The sequence below is a fragment of the Triticum urartu genome, chromosome 5 (genome assembly GCF_003073215.2).
Source record: "Triticum urartu cultivar G1812 chromosome 5, Tu2.1, whole genome shotgun sequence".
NCBI lineage: Eukaryota > Viridiplantae > Streptophyta > Magnoliopsida > Poales > Poaceae > Triticum > Triticum urartu.
In genome coordinates, this window is record NC_053026.1 from 396,553,148 (window position 1) to 396,572,013 (window position 18,866).

Genomic DNA, 18,866 nt, shown 5'->3' on the forward strand with positions numbered 1-18,866 from the left:
CAAGAAGGTGGTGGAGTTATTGCAGCAAGCCAGCTTTGACTTGGCTAAGCTATCCTACGGAACACCACTAATAAAATAGTTTTCGCACACGAGTCCACTACTCACCAACACAATACTCCACCGGGGATCCTCCCTCGTCATCCTACGAGAGGGCCATCCTCGGTACTCACACTTATCTTGAGTCTTTTAGTAGTATCAATTAACTTGTCTATGAACTGTATAGGCAACCAAGTAGTCCTTTACCGCGGACGCGGCTATTCGAATAGATGATGTTAACCCTGCAGGGGTGTACTCCTTCATACATGCTCCCACCACTTACCGTCGTCTACACGACATGTACTCGACAACCTTCAAGCGGAAGCCCAACGAGGGTGTCGGCCACGGCCTACCTAAACACTCAAGCCTCTAGTCCAGGTTTATCACCTATCCAGGTTCCATCCACAGGGAGTCCGGCCGAGGTTTCCACATACGGCCCCGAACGATGTGAACAGGGTTCCCGAGGCACCAAACGGGTGACTCGGTACACCGTGCCACAGTGTATCTACCACAACATAGCCCACCCCTAGGGTCAGCGCTACACACGGCCGCCAACACATAACCTACAAACACCAAAAACTAATTGCAACTCCTGGACAGAGTACTAGGGTGATTAAGAAGCCAAGAGGGTCAATTAAGGATCCCAATGCATGGTAGTAGCTGATTCTTGAAATCACACATATAGATCTCAGTTCTTAGGGACGGCCTCAATGAAACAACCCACCATGTACTCCTACATGGCCTCTCATCGATACCTTTACCAAATCATGTTCAACACATCCCTCACATTACCGACATAATCATTTCACTCTAGCCCATCACCCAGATGAACCAGACCTAACACAACTCTAAGCATAGCAGGCATAGCAAGGTAGGAAACACATACATGGCTCAATCAACTCCTACACATGCTAGTGGGTTTCATCTAGTTACTGTGGCAATGACAGGTCATGGAGAGGATAAGGGTTCAACTACCGTAGCACATAGCAGTTTGAATCGCGTCGTCTTAATGCAGTAAACAAGAGCAGAAGCGAGAACATGGGTTTGTATCGGAATGATCAATGGGTTGCTTGCCTGATGGAGTGGTAGTAGGGTACTGCCCTTCAGTTGGATACTCGGAGATATCCTCGGAGGCAGAACCTACCACGAAGGACGCACAGAACATAATCAACACATGACAATATGCAACAATATGATGCATACTATGACATGGCAAAATGATGTGTCCTGCCTAATGCAATGTGAAACAAGTTGAAATGGGTCCATTTGAATCAAAGATTCAAATGAAGGTTAAAGTTCTTATGCATAAAAAGTGTATTAGCTTGTTTCACCTAAATAGTAAGGTTAAAGTGTTTGTCATTCATGAAACCATTACAAATGGATAGATTGAATTTTTCTGATCATTTTTCATATATAATTTGTTTGATTTGGAGCTATGGTTGATTTTCTATGATTTTTAGAAGTTTTGGCTATTTTCTGGAATTTCCTATATAAAAATAAATCCAGAAAATGAATAATTGCGTCAGCACTACGTCACTGTGACGTCAGCGAATCAAAGGCGCCAGGGCCAGTCAAACCTGACTGGTGGGCCCTGTCTGTCAGTGACTCAGCTAATTAACAGGGTTAAGTTAGTACTAATTAACTGTTAGTGGGGCCTGGGCCCACATGTCAGTGACTAAACTAATTATAATTAGTTAGCATTAATCCTAAACTAATCAACAGGCCAGCCCCACCTGTCATAGGCTCAGGGGGGAAGTCAACCTGGCCCACAAGTTAGTCCAAGGGTCAAAATGTGGTCAACTCGTCGGCAGCTTGACGCCGGCGACGACAGACGTGGCGGAGGGGCTCGGGTTTTGCCCACAGTCGACTGCGGTTTGGTCCTACGCGTAGCTGGGGGCAAGCCGCGGCATTTGGTGGTGGAATTGGAGCTCGGGGAGGCCAGAAACGACGCCAGCGAGCACGTCTACGGCGGCCGGAGTTCGGGCCTCGGCGGAAAACATGCTAGGTTGCACAACAGGACGTGGGGGTGGCCGCGTTCGACTCGTGGGGATGTACTGAGTGCAGTGGTGAGCTCGGGTGCAAGCTTGCACGGCCGTGGCCACGGTGGCGACATGGCCGGCGGCGAGGAGCTATTGGCTCCGATGGCCATGGTGGTTAGAGGACGCGGACGAGCGCGGGGAGAGGGGGAAACGGTGGCGGAGCTCACAGCGATCACGAAGAGGGGCTCGGCTTGCTCGGAGACGGCTTGGCGACGGCGAATCCGTCGATGGAGTCCGGCGGCCGTGCTCGGGGAAGACGACTCGTGGCGGCGATGTGGGGCTCCCGTGGTGGCGTGGCTTGGGGTGGGAGGAAGAGGGGGTCGAGGCGGAGCCTCTGAGCCGGTCAGAGAAGCGAGGGAGAGGCGGTGGCCGCGGTGGTGCTTGTCAGCGGCGATGGCTGCGCTTGGCAGGGGATGGGGAGAGAGCCAGAGGAGGGAGAGGGTCACGGGGAGAGTGGGGAAAGCGAGAGGGGACGAGGGGGAGTGCGTGGCACTCGTAGACGACGTCCTGGGCGTCGGCAGAAGCAGGAGGTGGCCGGCGTGTGGCTGCGGGCGCCGGCCACGCGCCTCTCGTCCTCCTGGCGAGAGGAGGAGGATGACTGGCAGTAGCCAGTGGGCTGGGGCAAGCTGGGCCAGGCCAGGGCGACAGGTAAGTCCTCTAACTCTCTCTCTCTCTCTCTCTTTTTGTTTGCTTTTATTTATTTCCTGCTATGTGTATTGAAATAGAATAAATACTATTTCATTTCCAAAAACTCTGGAAATATTCAGAGGCACATTTGGGAATATTCTCAACTGCCTAAAAATGCTTCCAAGATTATTTGAGCACTTTAAAATATTTATAGCATTTAAAATGCCCAAATTTAAATACTTATGGCTTGTTCAAAAAATCCAGAATGGCTCCATAAATTTCAAGACCATTTTTGGCAGGTTTTAGTCAAGACCAAAAATGGTGGGCTTTTATGAAGGGCATTTTGGGTTCATTGACATTCTAATTGTTGGAAATTAGCATTTTCAGGGGGGTGTTAGGGTTGGTTAGGCCCCACTTCAAGTTTAAAATAAATTTAAACATGATGCACATGTTCATCCAATCCTAATGCATGACTAAAAGCAGGGATGTGACAATTCTACAATTAATATAGACTAACCAATATCCAAGCTCAAAATATATAAGTGAAGCACATGAAGCATTCTATAAAACCATACTCAAAAGTTTTAAGTGAAGCACAAAGAGCAATTCTATAAGATCATACTTAAAAGATATAAGTGAAGCACATGAAGTATTCTACTCCCTCCGTTCCAAAATAGATGACCCAACTTTATACTAACTTTATACAAAGTTGAGTCATCTATTTTGGAACGGATGAAGTATAAATCAATAAAGGGCTATCTCATACTAGCATGGTCTTTAAAGGAAAAACAAAAACACAAAGGACACAATATCATGTGAATAAAACAAACACCGAGGTATACCGATAATTGTTGAAGAAGAAAGATGGGATGCCAACCGGGGCATCCCCAAGCTTAGATGCTTGAGTATCCTTAGAATATTTACTTGGGGTGCCTTGGGCATCCCCAAGCTTTAGCTCTTGCCTCTCTTTATTCTTCTCACATCGGTAACTCCTCGTTCTTCGAACACTTCATCCACACAAAACTTTAACAAAAACTTTGTGAGATCCGTTAGTATAATAAAGCAAATCACTACATTTAAGTACTGTTGCAAAATCATTCCAATTTCATATTAGAAATATATCTACTATATTCCAACTTCACCATGGTTCATACCCCCCGTTACTACCCATAGATTCATCAAAATAAGCGATCAACACATAGAAAACAGAATCTGTCAAAAACAGGACAGTCTGTAGTAATCTGGAAGTTTAGTAAACTTCTGTAACTCCAAACAATTCTAAAAATATATGAAAATTTAAACAATTTGTACATAAGTAATAGCAAAAAGTTTCAGACCCATTTGACTTTCTAGTAAAAAATGTAAAATCACGGGCTACAGCCAAAGTTTCTGTTTTTGAACTGAACATAGTAAACAAGCAATCTAGTCATCCTAAAACCGAAGCTTGGCACATTATTTTTATAATACAATGGATATATACAAGGGGATAATTATTTTCAGAGAAGCTTCCATGAAATTTTTTACATTTTTTCCATGAGCATGAACACAAGTGCTCAAGGTTGACCCTCATTTCTTCAATGCATAATCTTCCAATCACTTCTCTTATTGAAAAACTTTTTAGGCATGAGAGGCAAGTAATTTTTTTTTGTATTTTCATTCTTCAATTTTTTGTATGTTTCACCCACAACTAAACAGAAACAAAAAAGGAAAAACAAAATCTACTTAGTGAAGAAAGCAAACAAGCACACACGAGAATATCATCCCCACGCTATTGCTCCCCGGCAACGGCGCTAGAAAAGAGCTTGATAATCCCCAAGTGCAGGGAATCATGGTAGAAATTCCAAAAGGTGGAAGTGATAAGTATGGAGTGTCGAACCCACAAGGAGCTAAAGGTAAGATCAATATTCTCTCAAGTCCTATCTGCCACTAATACGACTTTATGTACATCGAACGTTTGCTTCCAACTAGAAACGAGAAATAAAACTACATTGTGGGTATGAAGAGGATAACTTTGCATGATATTGGGGAGCTAAAATATAAAAGTAGGTGCTATTATCATAAAGTTAGAATATATTACTAAATATTATAAATAGAGAGTGTGGAATAATGGTGGATCGGTGTGCAGAATTGTCTTAGGCAATTGTTAACAATACCAGTTGTTGGGGATATTACTACTAGACGTAAACCGGCCAGGAGTGGCCGGGTTAAATCTATAAGAATTAGAAGCCCAAAAGATAAAGGATGATGGCGCTTCATGAAGGCCCAAGGCCCTAAGGCGGGTTAAGGCCTGTAGACATAAACCAACATTGTCATGTAACTTGTATTGCAAGATAGGAGGAATAGAGACCGAGTTGGACACAATGATGATCCGGTCTCGGGACTCTTTAAACCGATAGGCATCGACCTGTGTATATAAAGGGACGACCCGGCGATGGTTTAGGGACAACACACAACAACTCGAGAGCCAGGCAAAGCGGATTCGCTCCCTGGTTATCAAAACCCTATCAATACCATCACAACTGGAGTAGGCCTTTACCTTCATCGAAAGGGGCCGAACTAGTATAAACTCTTGCGTCCCTTGTCCACTTTAACCCCTTTAAGCTAACCCGTAGCGATGGCTCCACGACTAAGTCCTATCACGAGGACATCTTCCGTGACAACTCCACAACAGTTGGCACCCACCGTGGGGCTATCGCACGATGGTTTCGAGTTCTTGAATGGTAGCTTCGAAGGACTCAAGGGATACGTTGTGGGCCGGATGACTAAAAGTCATCGCGGCAAGCTCTACATCGACGACGCAGGATGGGGTCCCGAGACTGGTTCAATTGAATACGGGTACCGGGTCCCCTTTGGTGGAATTCTCGTCTTCATCAACAAGATCGGCGAACCGAGCCCTGAGCCGGACATCTGCACCGACACCATCAAGACGGCTCAGCATGAAAGCTCTGCCCCGGTCCAGCCCGTCGTAAAGCATGTCTTCGTAGGTGTCATCTACGGAGCGGAATATGAGGATGGATCGGCATCTGGTGGCGAAACCATTGTCTGCTCAGATGATGAGTCTTCAACTGGAGAGACCGAGTCGCTATACCAGCTGCAGGATGGCCGGGTTGGCGGAGGTTCTGATGGCAACAGTATTTCGGACCCCCTTGATCTGCCAAACTGGGTCGCAGTCTTCATGGCCGGTACATAGCCAGCACAACACTCTTCTACCGCTGCGGCAATGATCTCCGGTTCGGCAACAGCAACACCAGCAGGGGCAGGGGGCTCTGCGCCGTCTCCGGCTCTGGTTTGTCTGATTTATTCGACGCTTTAGCAATGTTGCTGGCAGCGGAAGTGGATGTGGCAAACCGGGATCAACACAACGCGGAGATTGCAAAGGTGAAGGATCAGATAACTCAGGCTAAGGCAGACCTGGTAGCAGAAAACGCTAGGATAGCTACAGAACGGGCCGATTTAGAGGCTCAGGCCTACCGGTTTAGGCTGGATCAGAGTGCCTCAGATGAGGTCATGAGGAGGAGATACCGGTCGCACCTCCCGCTAGGTTATGAGCCAAGAAATCTCTTCAACACGCCACGAGTAGGAACCAGTAACCAGCCAATGGTAAACCGGACGGAGGCACCGGTAATAGGAGCGCCGGTTCACCCGCGCACGATGGACCCGCCTCGTCAAAACAACATTTTGTCACAGCGTGTTCCGACGCCCCCGGGGATTACTCCAACCCGTTGGATAACATTGTGGCCGCCGCTTCACGATTGGCAGCTCTCCCGATAGAAGGCGAGACACCGGTGGCGGCTGAGACACGACGAGCTAGGGAACTCCTCCAAACGGCTTTAACCCAGCAGCAGGCTTATTCGCATAGTCGTGGGAGGATCCATTCCACCCCCCGTCCAAGCCAGAGTTACAGCAGGCATATTGATGAACCGACTGTGTCAAGCAGTGCGCGGCACCGTAACCCGGCGGGTGGTGGTGCTAATGCACAAGATGTGGTGGATCATGGCCGAGCACGTCGAGAGGCCGAGTTAGCAGCTCAGCACACAACTCGTCAGCCTACTCCGGTTCGCCCGACCACCTCAGTGGAGCCGGGTGTGGTCTTCAGTTCTTTGAGGGTACCATGCCTCACCCCGGCCTTGCGTAATGTGCGACTGCCCAAGGATTTTAAAGGCCCTCATAAGGTGCCAAATTACACTGCCGATTTGCCCCCTGAATCATGGGTTGAGAGTTATGAGATGGCAATGGAGATGCTGGATGTGGATGAAGCGGTGTGTGCTAAGTATTTCACCATGATGTTGGAAGGAATGGCCCGTACCTGGTTAAAGAGTCTACCAGCTAATTCCATTGCATCATGGGCCGAGTTAAAGGGCCGGTTTATCCAGAATTTCAAGGATACATGTAAGCAACCCACGTCAATTGTGGACCTAGCCGCTTGTGTTCAAGAGGATGGGGAGTCTACGGCCCATTGGGTGAAGCGAGTCTCAGCTATTTTGCATTCATCAGACCGCATCAATGCAGATATAGCAGTTTTGACATTGGAGGGCAACTGCCGGTTCATGCCATTAAAACTGAAGTTGGGAAGGCTCAAACGTCATTGTAATGACATGTCAACGCTTATGGCCGCTTTGGTTAAGTATGCTGATTCAGATAGTACCAAGGACCCTGATTCTGAAGAGGACAACCAGGGAAAGGGAAAAAGAATGGCAGTGCCAAGGGGCAGCAGCATAACCTAGCAGGTCATGGGGACAATGGTAAGCGCAAAGCAGACAATAGCCTAGACTTTGTGGCTAACACCATCATCGTAAGGGCAAACCGCCCCAGAGGGGCGGAGGGTCAGGCCCCAATCTGGAGCGCCTGTTAAATCAACCTTGTCCAAAGCACGGATCGAAGGAGAAGCCAGCTTCGCATCTTTGGAAGGGTTGCTTCATCATGCGAGAGTTCAAAAATTCTAATATGTTTCAATACGACAATGGCCCGGCCGACTGTTCAGGAGGCGGTTTTCATGGGTCGGGTTATGGAGGCGGCAGCTCCGGTTCAGGATTCCAAGGTAATCAAGCCAGACATGGTAATCAAGGTAATCAGGGCAATCAAGGAGGTTATAACCATCAGGGGAATCAACAGAGGCATCAATCGGGTTGTCAGAGCAATCCGAAGCAGTTGAATAGCGGGCAGTATCATGTCTTTACCACTAGCTTGTGTAAGTGTGATCAGAAGCTTCACAAAAGGGTCGTGAACTCTGTTGAACCGGCGGTGCCTCAGTATTTGCGCTGGTCTGAACAACCCATTTTGTGGAGTTGGGAGGATCATCCGCCCCGGGTTGATAATCTGGGTCATCTCGCCTTAGTGGTGGCTCCTCAAGTCGGGGGCTACAAGTTCACCAAAGTACTTATGGATGGAGGGAGCAGTATCAATATCCTTTACTATGATACCTTCCGTCGCATGGGGTTGACAGACAAAAGTCTTAAACCGTCGAACATCGTCTTTCATGGAGTGGTGTCTGGTAAATCAGCGTACCCAGTTGGCAAGATAGCCCTGGAGGTGGCTTTTGGAGATGATCATGATTCAAGATCAGAAACTTTGACTTTTGAAGTGGTGAAAATCAAGAGTCCATATCATGCCTTGTTCGGAAGGCCGACTTATGCTAAGTTCATGGTGAGGCCATGTTATGTTTATCTGCAGCTTAAGATGCCGGGTCATAAGGGGACCATCACGGTACATGGGAGCAGGAAGATTTCTTTAGAATGTGAAGAAGGGGATGGGGCTTATGCTGAGTCGGTTTGTACCACAGAGGAGCTGAAATTTTATAAGGACAATGTCGATCCGGCAAATATGACTTCTCTGAAAAAGCCAACTACAGAGCATGATCCGGCGTTGAAATTTAAATCGGCTGCAAACACTAAAACGGTTGATTTTGTTCCTGGCGATTCATCTCAGCAGTTCAGCATTAGCGCTAACCTGGATCCGAAATAGGAAAGCGCACTCATCGAGTTCATCCATGAGAACCAGGACATCTTTGCATGGAAGCCTTCTGACATGCCAGGTGTACCGAGGGAACTCGCTGAGCACACCCTTAATATAGATCCTAAGTTCAAACCGGTCAGGCAGTTTCTCCGCCACTTCAATGAAGAGAGGTGTAAGGCTATTGGTGAGGAGGTAGCCCGGCTTTTGGCAGCAGGGTTTATAGTGGAGGTTTTTCACCCTGAGTGGCTAGCTAATCCGGTGCTGGTACTTAAGAAAAACGACACTTGGTGTATGTGTGTGGATTACACAGACTTGAACAAGGCCTGTCCGGCTCATCCCTTTGCTCTCCTGCGTATTGATTAGATTATTGACGCTACAGCGGGTTGTGACCGTCTGTGTTTTCTGGATGCTTATTCTGGTTATCATCAGATTAAAATGGCAGTTAAGGACCAGGAGAAGACAGCTTTCATAACTCCCTTTGGAGCCTTCTGCTATGTGCCTATGCCTTTCGGGCTCAAGAGTGCCCAGGAAACTTATCAGCGTTGTGTTCAGAATTGTCTTCATAAACAGATTGGGCCCAATGTTCATGCTTATGTGGATGATATTGTGGTGAAATCTAGGAAGGAGGAAACATTGATATAGGACCTAAGGGAGACTTTTGATAACCTCCGGGTCTATAAGATGATGCTTAATCTGGCTAAATGTGTCTTTGGTGTTCCGGCAGGCAAACTCTTGGGTTTTCTGGTGTCCAACAGAGGCATTGAGGCTAACCCGGAGAAGATCTCGGCTATCACGTCCCTGGCTAAACCGGCATGTATCAATGATGTTCAGCGTTTGGTGGGCCGGATTACAGCTTTAAGCCAGTTTATCAGCCGCCTTGGGGAGAAGGCTATTCCTTTGTATAAATGCTAAAGAAAACGGATGATTTCGTCTGGAGTGACGCGGATGATAAAGCGTATGAAGACTTGAAGAGACAGTTGGTCGAGCCACCTGTCCTTGCGGCTCCGGTTGATAAAGAGCACTTATTGCTATATGTGGCTGCTAATGCTTGGGCTGTTAGTGTGGCTATTGTGGTGGAGCGTAAGGAGGCCGGAAAGGATTATCCGGTTCAACGGCCAGTTTATTACATCACTGAGGTGCTTATTGAATCAAAGCAGAGGTACCCGCATTGGCAGAAGTTGGTGTATGGAGTTTTCATGGCAAGCCGGAAGCTCAAGTATTATTTTCAAGTTCATCCTATCACCATGGTTAGTTCAGCCCCTCTGGGAGATATCATCCAAAACAGAGACGCGACTGGCCAGATTGCTAAGTGGGCCATTGAGCTTGGACATCACGGGATAAAGTATACGCCTTGCACAACAATCAAATCACAAGCACTTGTGGACTTCATTAATGATTCGACAGAGTTGCAGGCACCAGCGGAAAAGCCAGATAACACGTATTGGACTATTCATTTTGATGGGTCCAGACAACTAGAGGGCTCGGGGGCTGGAGTCATACTAACTTCCCCACGAGGTGACAAGTTTTGCTATGTTGTCCGCCTGATGTTTCCTTGTACTAACAATGCATCTGAATATGATGCCTTGCTCCATGGTCTTCGGATGGTTAAGGAGATGAATTTAAGCCGGGTTAAGTGCTTCGGTGATTCAGACCTCGTGGCTCAGCAGGTGTCTGGCACATGGGATTCCAAGGATCCGCTCATGGCAGCATATCGACGAGAGGTGGATGTAGTGGCTGGTCATTTCAAGGGTTATCAAGTTGACCATATAGACCGGCGAAAGAATGAAGCGGCGGATGTCGTGGTTCTAACTCTGACAGTAATGTAGGGGGGTAAGTATGGAGAGGTGAGGTCTTAGCTATGGAGAGGTTGTAAGGACGCAAGGTTTACGAGTTCAGGCCCTTCTTGGAGGAAGTAAAAGCCCTACGTCTCGGAGCCAGGAGGCGGTCGACTGGATTATGTGTGTATGAGTTATAGAGGTGCGAACCCTTGTCTCGAAGGAGGGGGTGGCTTATATAAAGTGCACCAGGACCCCGGCCAGCCCACGTTACGAAGAGTTAAATGTACATTAAGGCAGGGCATTTCTGGTAACGCTAGTAATAAAGTGCTATGATGACCATAAAAGCTACTTAATGACCGACCGTTAGAGTGCGGGGCGCCTTTAGGTCTCCTGGCCGTCGAGTGGTTGGGTCTTCGTCGAGTGATTGCTTCTTGGTCGAGTGTCTTCGAGTCTGTCGAGTGGGACACCTTCAAGTCGATTGAAAGGTGATTTCTTCTAGAGATGTCCTTGGGTAGGGCAGTTAGGGCAGGTCCATGACCCTACCCTAGGTTCATAGCTTCATCATTAGCCCCCGAATGGATCGAGGTTTGAGTGGGAAAGTAGTTGAGGACCTCTCCGACTCGTTTTTCATGCCGTGAGCATGTCTTGCTTCGGATCAACGGACCCGAGTGATGACAGCAACTTCCTTTTCAGTCGCCTTGATCCATTCTTAGTTCTTCGTCGAGTGAGTTTCTTTACCTGTAAGGCTCCGAGTGACGGTGCGGAGGAGATCTTTTAGTCTGACAAGTTTGTTTGCTGCCCGCGGATTTAGTGGGATCCGAATTTTGGGAAGCGCGCGGGACGGGGGAGGCCGCAGTAATCGGATGGGATAGAGCGGAATCGCCTCGATCCCCGCGCCACCTTTTTCGCCACGTATCGCTCGCGCGGTCGTTACGGGATTTGATGGAGTCGTCTAGGCCTACCAGTCAGCCACTCGGAAGCGGCCTCATATAAGGCATTGGACCGGAGTCCCCCGAACAGTGCGCCCCATTACTTCTTCTCCTCCTCATGCCTCTCTGCTGCGCTCGCTCTCGCCCCAGCACCACCGCACCGCACGCGTCTCGTCGGCAACAATGGTGAAGGAGAAGACAGCGGCTCTGGAGCGGGCGAAGAAGGCGACGGCGAAATCGAAGGGGAAGGCGACGAGCCGGGGCGGATCTTCCTCGCGGACTGGTCTGCTGAAGGGTTGGATCCAGGGCGACTGGATCCACTCGAGGATCTCCCAAGAAGACCTCGACGACCTGGCCGAGGGAGGGCTGATCCCCTACGACTTGGCGCGGGTTCCGAGGAAGGAATCCGAGCTGCAACCCCGGGAGGGTGAGCGCGTTCTTCTTGCCACCCACGTCGACCATGGGTTTTCCTTGCCTCCTCATCCTTTCTTCCGAGGGTTTCTGAACTTTTTTGGGGCTCAACTCCATCATTTTACCCCCAACTCAATTGTTTATCTTGCCGCGTACATTTCCTTGTGTGAGAACTTCTTGGGTTGTCGACCTCACTGGGGTCTTTTCAAGCATATTTTCACTTCTCGCTCCCAGACAGTGAAAAAGGCTAATCCGAGTGACGAGAGGACCCAAGTGATCCAGATGTGTGGGGGCCTTGGCATCCAGACGAGGGGAAAAAGCTCCTTTCCGGCCATGATTCTTCCCGATTAAGTTCGCGGATGGCAGTCGACCTGGTTCTAGTGCAAAGACCAGTCGACGCCAGGGCAATCGACTGGCCTCCCTCCCTTTACCATGGACCGAGTGGAAAAACCCTCCCCTTTGAAGGTGCTCCCGGAGGAGAAGGCACACGTGAAGGTGTTGGTCAACCGAGTGGTCCAGCTCATTCGTGACGGGGTCACTGGTATGGATCTCTTGGAGGTCTTCCTTCAGCGGCGCATCCAGCCTCTCCAAGCCCGAGACCACCCGATGTGGATGTATTCGGGTCTAGAAGACTCCACTCGGATCCACCCGGAGGAGTTCGATGATGACACGCTGGAGAAGTGGCTGTCGAGCATTACCAGGAACAAGGACAACCCTAGAGGAGCCAGGAGAGTTCCCCCATTCGACCAGTCGTGTGTACCAGAGCAGGTCTGATTCTGAGTTTTTGCTTGTAATCTGAATTCACTCGCGCAGCTGTCTGTATTGCGTCGACTAACTTTGTTCTTCCTGCTTTCTTTCAGGCCATTATTGAAATGTATTCGATGCCCAACGGGGAGCAAGAGCAAGCTCTAGAAGGAGAGGCGAGTGGTGGCGAGAGTGGCGAGTGGACTTCCGATGGTGAAGGGGATGGAGGAAGCGACGACTCGAGTGATGAGGAAGAAGTCGAGCCGCCTCCTCGCATAGAGAGGCGATCCAAGCTTGACCAGGATCGGCCGAGCGCCCGCGACAAGGCGACTGCTCAGGCTGGTCAGTCTTTGAAGCGTCCTCGGATCTCTTCACCAACCACGACCGAGAAGGCGCCAAAGCACCCCAAAGTTGCAGAACCGAAGACTCGGAAGGCGTTGCCGAAGATCAAGATCGATATCCCTGTCGCCTCCGCATGAGTGTTTCTCCTTGTATTTACTCGACGCTCCACGCTGTTTATTTTTCTTGATTTAACTGGATGAGCTTTGGAATTGTTAGTGCTGCCACTTCCGGGACCTCAGCTTACCGGGATGATGATGAGGTGATGGAGGATGCGGTCACTTCTAATCCGGGTATGATTTCTGCCATACTATCTTTCTTTGGTCGATTCAACTGCATCATGCATCCTTGGGTGACATGATTTTGGCAATTTGAACTTGGTACAGCTCCCAACATTATTGACCTCCCTGATGATGATGAAGAGCCCGAGAGGTCTTTGACGAGGAAGAGTAGGCGAGCTCCTGTAAGTGAGGCGCTGCAGTCGATGCCGCGGGCGGAACCAGTCGTTCAGGACACTGGTGACGTCAATCGGGGTTCTGTTACCTTCACGGAGCCCCTGTCGAGTGCCTTGCCTTCTTCTTCGACTGCTCAGGCCCCTGTCGACCCGCCTTCACTTTTTTCAACTCACCATGTCCCGAAGGATGAGGTGAATGCTGCTAGGGAAGCCATACGCCAGGCGGGCATTATGATGGAGAAGATGAAGACGGTGCGGGACGCTAGCCAAGCCGCCTATGATGCCAGCTCGGCTCTCCAGAGCAATGTTCAGGTTAGTTGGTCGCCGCTTGTTCTGTTAGGATATGCTATCTGAAGATTCTTTCCGGAAATCTTTTCATCTGTACACCCACTGGGTGTGTCGATTGAATTTTGTGGACGGACTGCTGGCAGTCGACCGTAGTCTTTGTATTTTGTCGAGTAAAACCGAACTGGTAGTTTGTTTCTTCCACTCGATCTGGTCGAGTGGAATCAGAACCGGTGGGGGCACGCAATGTGCACCCACTGGGTGTAGTCCCCGAGACCACGGTCGACTACTGGCAGTCGACTGTGGTCTGAGTTCTACTTTGTCTCTCTTTTCTTTTTTTTTGAACTCGACTCCGGCGGGCCGGCCGAGTGGAGTCAGAACCGGTGGGGGCACGCAAAGTGCACCCACTAGGTGTAGTCCCCGAGACTATGGTGGACTGCGGGCAGTCGACTATAGTCTTAGTATTCTGTCATTTTTGCTGTGGAATAATTTCTCCCCTTTGATTTCAGAAATCTTGTGATCTTGGAGCTTGCTTCACTGATTTGGAAAGTCAGCAGATTCAACTGAAACTTGACTTGGAGCTGGCCAGGACAGAACTGCAGACGGTCAGAGACGGCGCCGCTGGTAAGACAAGTCTGTCGACTGTTCAGTTTTAGCCCCGAGCACCCTTCTGCTATTTCTGAATCAATCATCATTTCTTTGCAGAAAAACTGAGAGAGGCTTTGGCAAAAAAGGATTAGGATTTGTCTGCTGCCCAGAAGGAGGCTGACGATAGGACCGCTCTGGCCGAACAGAAGTTGGCTTCAGTCGGCCAATTGGAAGAAGAGAATACCAGGCTGAAGACTGCTCTGAATGAAGCCAACAGGGAGTGCACACGTTGGAAGAAGGAGAACCTCAACCTGACCGAAAAGATGGAAGGCATCGCTCGTACGAGGGACGATCTGGAGAGCTACCTGAGGAGCCTTGACAAGAAGTTGTATATCAAGCTTGAAGGTGCACATTTAGTTCCGACTGATTTTTTTTGTGTCGACTCAGTGTATGAAAACTGACTTATCCTTGGATCGTGAATGCAAAGTTTTGCCAGAACTTTGAAGAGGAGACTGGGCGGATCGAACCAGGTTTGTATCCAATCAACTCTCTCGTGAAAGATGAAGCTGCCATGAACTTTCTCCGACTGGAGTCTCGCATTGACGGTGCCGTGGACTACTCGGCTCGACTGAAGGTCGCCATGTCATGGATCAACCCGGCACTTTGGCCAGAGGCTACGCTCCAAAACGATCTTGAGTCTCTGATGACTCGACTTAACGGAATCCCTGACCGAGTGCAGGAGTGGAAGAAGTCTTCTGCTCGGTGTGGCGCTCATGTGGCTCTGTCCTTGGTTCGTGTCCACTGCAAGGAGGTGCGACATGACAAGCTGGCAGCAATCAAGGTCGCCAACACCCAGAAGCATGACATCTGAACCTTTATGGAGACTTTCATCGCTGCAGCCACTCGGATAGCCGACGGCGTCGACCTGGATGAGTTCGTCGAGCCTGCCAGCCCTCCTCCCGCGGAGTGAACAAACTCTTACGTCCCACCTTAAATTTGCCTCGGAATGCTGAGTGGTTTTTGTAACCGTTAAACTTTTTCGGGCCACATGCCCGAGTACCTCAATCCGTGATCCAGAACCTTTAGGATTTTATCTGAACTTGGTTTACCGTTGAATATCTTTATGAATCTCCTGCTGAGTGAACCCAATCTTTATTCCAGACAACTTTTTGTATTCGCAGCACAGCTCCGAAGGAGGGGGAAGTAGTCGACCCATGCCTTGTATTTGTGGCGAAGCTTCCCAGGGGCGGCCGGCGGTCGACCCACACCCTGTTACTGCAGAGTGGGACGAAGCGTGCGTTGTATTTGTGGCGAAGCTCTCTAGGAGAGGGGGAGGGGCAGTCGACCTGCCCCTCATCGTCCTTGAGGATTGAGATGTGTTTTGGAGAACTTAGGCGAGTACTGGACTGCAGCTAAGCCCCCGAGTGGGAGGATTGCTCTCCACTCGGTAGGGTTTTTTCGAACTTAGGTGAGTGCCCGACTGCAGCTAAATCTCTAGGTGGGAGAATTTAGGCGAGCACTGGACTGCAGCTAAGCCCCCGAGTGGGAGGGTTGCCCTCCACTCGGTAGGATTTTTCAAACTTAGGCGAGTGCCTGACTGCAGCTAAGTTTCTGAGTGGGAGAACTTAGGCGAGTACTGGACTGCAGCTAAGCCCCCGAGCGGGAGGGTTGCTCTTCACTCGGTAGGATTTTTCAAACTTAGGCGAGTGCCTGACTGTAGCTAAGTCTCTGAGTGGGAGAACTTAGGTGAGTCCTGGACTGCAGCTAAGCCCCCGAGTGGGAGGGTTGCTCTCCACTCGGTAGGATTTTTCAAACTTAGGCGAGTGCCTGACTGCAGCTAAGTCTCTGAGTAGGAGAACTTAGGCGAGTACTGGACTGCAGCTAAGCCCCCGAGTGGGAGGATTGCTCTCCACTTGGTAGGATTTTTCAAACTTAGGCGAGGGCCTGACTGCAGCTAAGTCTTTGAGTGGGAGAACTTAGGCGAGTACTGGACTGCAGCTAAGCCCCCGAGTGGGAGGGTTGCTCTCCACTCGGTAGGATTTTTCAAACTTAGGCGAGTGCCTGACTGCAGCTAAGTCTTTGAGTGGGAGAACTTAGGCGAGTACTGGACTGCAGCTAAGCCCCCGAGTGGGAGGGTTGCTCTCCACTCGGTAGGATTTTTCAAACTTAGGCGAGTGCCTGACTGCAGCTAAGTCTTTGAGTGGGAGAACTTAGGCGAGTACTGGACTGCAGCTAAGCCCCCGAGTGGGAGGATTGCTCTCCACTCGGTAGGATTTTTCAAACTTAGGCGAGTGCCTGACTGCAGCTAAGTCTCTGAGTGGGAGAACTTAGCCGAGTACTAGACTGCACCTAAGCCCCCGAGTGGGAGGGTTGCTCTCCACTCGGTAGGATTTTTCAAACTTAAGCAAAGCGGATTCGCAGCTAAGACACCCACTGGGGGATTTCTTACGCAAACAAAAACAATAATAATCACTAGGAAAATTATAACGCTCTTGTCTTTGATAAATAAACTACAGGAGTTTTCCTTATTACATCTCGTCCGAGTGAGAATTCAAGTATAAAAGGGGTGGAGCAGCTCCGCATTCCAGGCTCGTGGCTCATCAATCTGGCGATCGACATTGTAGAGGTGGTATGCTCCATTGTGGAGGACTCTGGTGACTATGAAGGGGCCTTCCCAAGTAGGAGCAAGCTTGTGTGGTTTCTGCTGATCCACTCGAAGGACTAAGTCTACTTCTTGGAAGGCTCGGTTCTTCACGTTTCTAGCATGGAATCGACGCAAGTCTTGCTGGTAGATGGTCGATCGGATCAGGGCCATTTCTGTTTCTTCTTCTAGGAGGTCGACTGCGTCCTGCCGGGCTTGTTCTGCTTCATCTTCTGAGTAGAGCTCGACTCTGGGAGCGTTGTGAAGCAGGTCACTCGGTAAGACTGCCTCGGCTCCGTAGACCAGAAAGAATGGGGTTCTTCCGGTCGATCGATTCGGGGTTGTCGTCAATCCCTAGAGGACTGATGGGAGCTCATCAACCCATGCACCTGTTGTGTGCTTGAGATCGCCCATCAATCGGGGTTTTAGTCCTTTGAGAATTAGGCCATTTGCCCTTTCTGCTTGTCCATTCGACTGGGGGTGAGCAACCGAAGCATAGTCGACCCGAGTGCCCTGAGAGGCGCAAAAGGCCCTGAACTCGTCGGAATCGAAGTTTGACCCATTGTCCGTTATGATACTGTGCGGAACTCCATATCTGAATATCAACTCTCTGACAAAAGCGATAGCGGTGCAAGCATCGAGATTCTTGATAGGCATGGCTTCAATCCATTTGGTGAACTTGTCGACTGGTACCAGCACATGAGTGAAGCCGCTCCTGCCTGTTCTCAATGGCCCAACCATGTCCAGCCCCCAAACAGCAAAGGGCCAGACGAGTGGAATGGTTTTCAAGCCTGACGCGGGCTTGTGCGGCATATTGGAGTAATACTGACACCCTTCACATTTGTCGACTATCTCTTTAGCCATCTCATTGGCCCTTAGCCAGTAGAACCCCGCTCGGTATGCTTTAGCCACAATGGTCCGAGAGGATGCATGATGACCACAGGTCCCCGAGTGGATATCGTTAAGGATCATCTGACCTTCTTCTGGTGTGATACACTTTTGGCCGATTCCAGGCGCGCTTTCCCTATACAACTGTCCCTTTATGACTGTAAAGGCCTTGGATCGACGGACGATCTGTCGAGCCTCTTCCTCGTCTTCTGGAAGTTCTTTGCTTAGGATGTACGCGATGTACGGTTCTATCCAGATGGGAGTGATAACCAGCACTTCCATTATCAGATCGACCACAGCTGGAACTTCAACTTCAGTCGGATCCGTGGCGCTTTTTGGCTGCGGGGTCCCTTCCGTGAAGGGATCCTCCTGGACCGATGGTGTGTGGATGTGTTCCAAAAACACATTGCTGGGAATGGCTTCTCTTTTGGAACCTATTTTTGACAAATCATCAGCTACTTGATTTTCCAGTCGGGGTATGTGATGAAGCTCTAACCCCTCGAATTTCTTCTCCAGCTTTCTCACTGCATTGCAATAACCAGTCATGGCTGGACTTCTGACATCCCATTCCTTCATCACCTGATTAACCACCAAATCTGAGTCGCCACAGACCATGAGGCGACGGACGCCGAGTGAGATGGCCATGCGCAACCCATATAGAAGTGCTTCATATTCTGCTTCGTTATTCGAGGAATCAAAATGGATTTGAAGAACATATCTGAGTTTATCTCCTCTGGGGGAGACCAACACCACTCCGGCACCGGAACCACTCAGCATCTTGGAGCTGTCGAAAAACATAATCCAATGCTCCGAGTGAATCTGAGTCGGCAGCTGCTGTTCAATCCACTCGGTGATGAAATCGGCGATTGCTTGGGACTTGATAGCTTTCTTTGCCTCAAACTTGATATCAAGGGGAAGGAGTTCAATCGCCCATTTTGCCACTCGACCAGTTGCATCCCTGTTATGCAGGATCTCCGATAATGGAGCGTCGCTGACGACTGTAATGGAATGATCAGAGAAGTAGTGAGCAACTTTCCTGGTGGTCATATAAATCCCATATACGACCTTCTGATAGTGAGGATATCTTTGCTTCGATGGGGTCAAGACTTCAGAAATATAATATACTAGGCACTGAACTTTGAAGGTTTTCCCTTC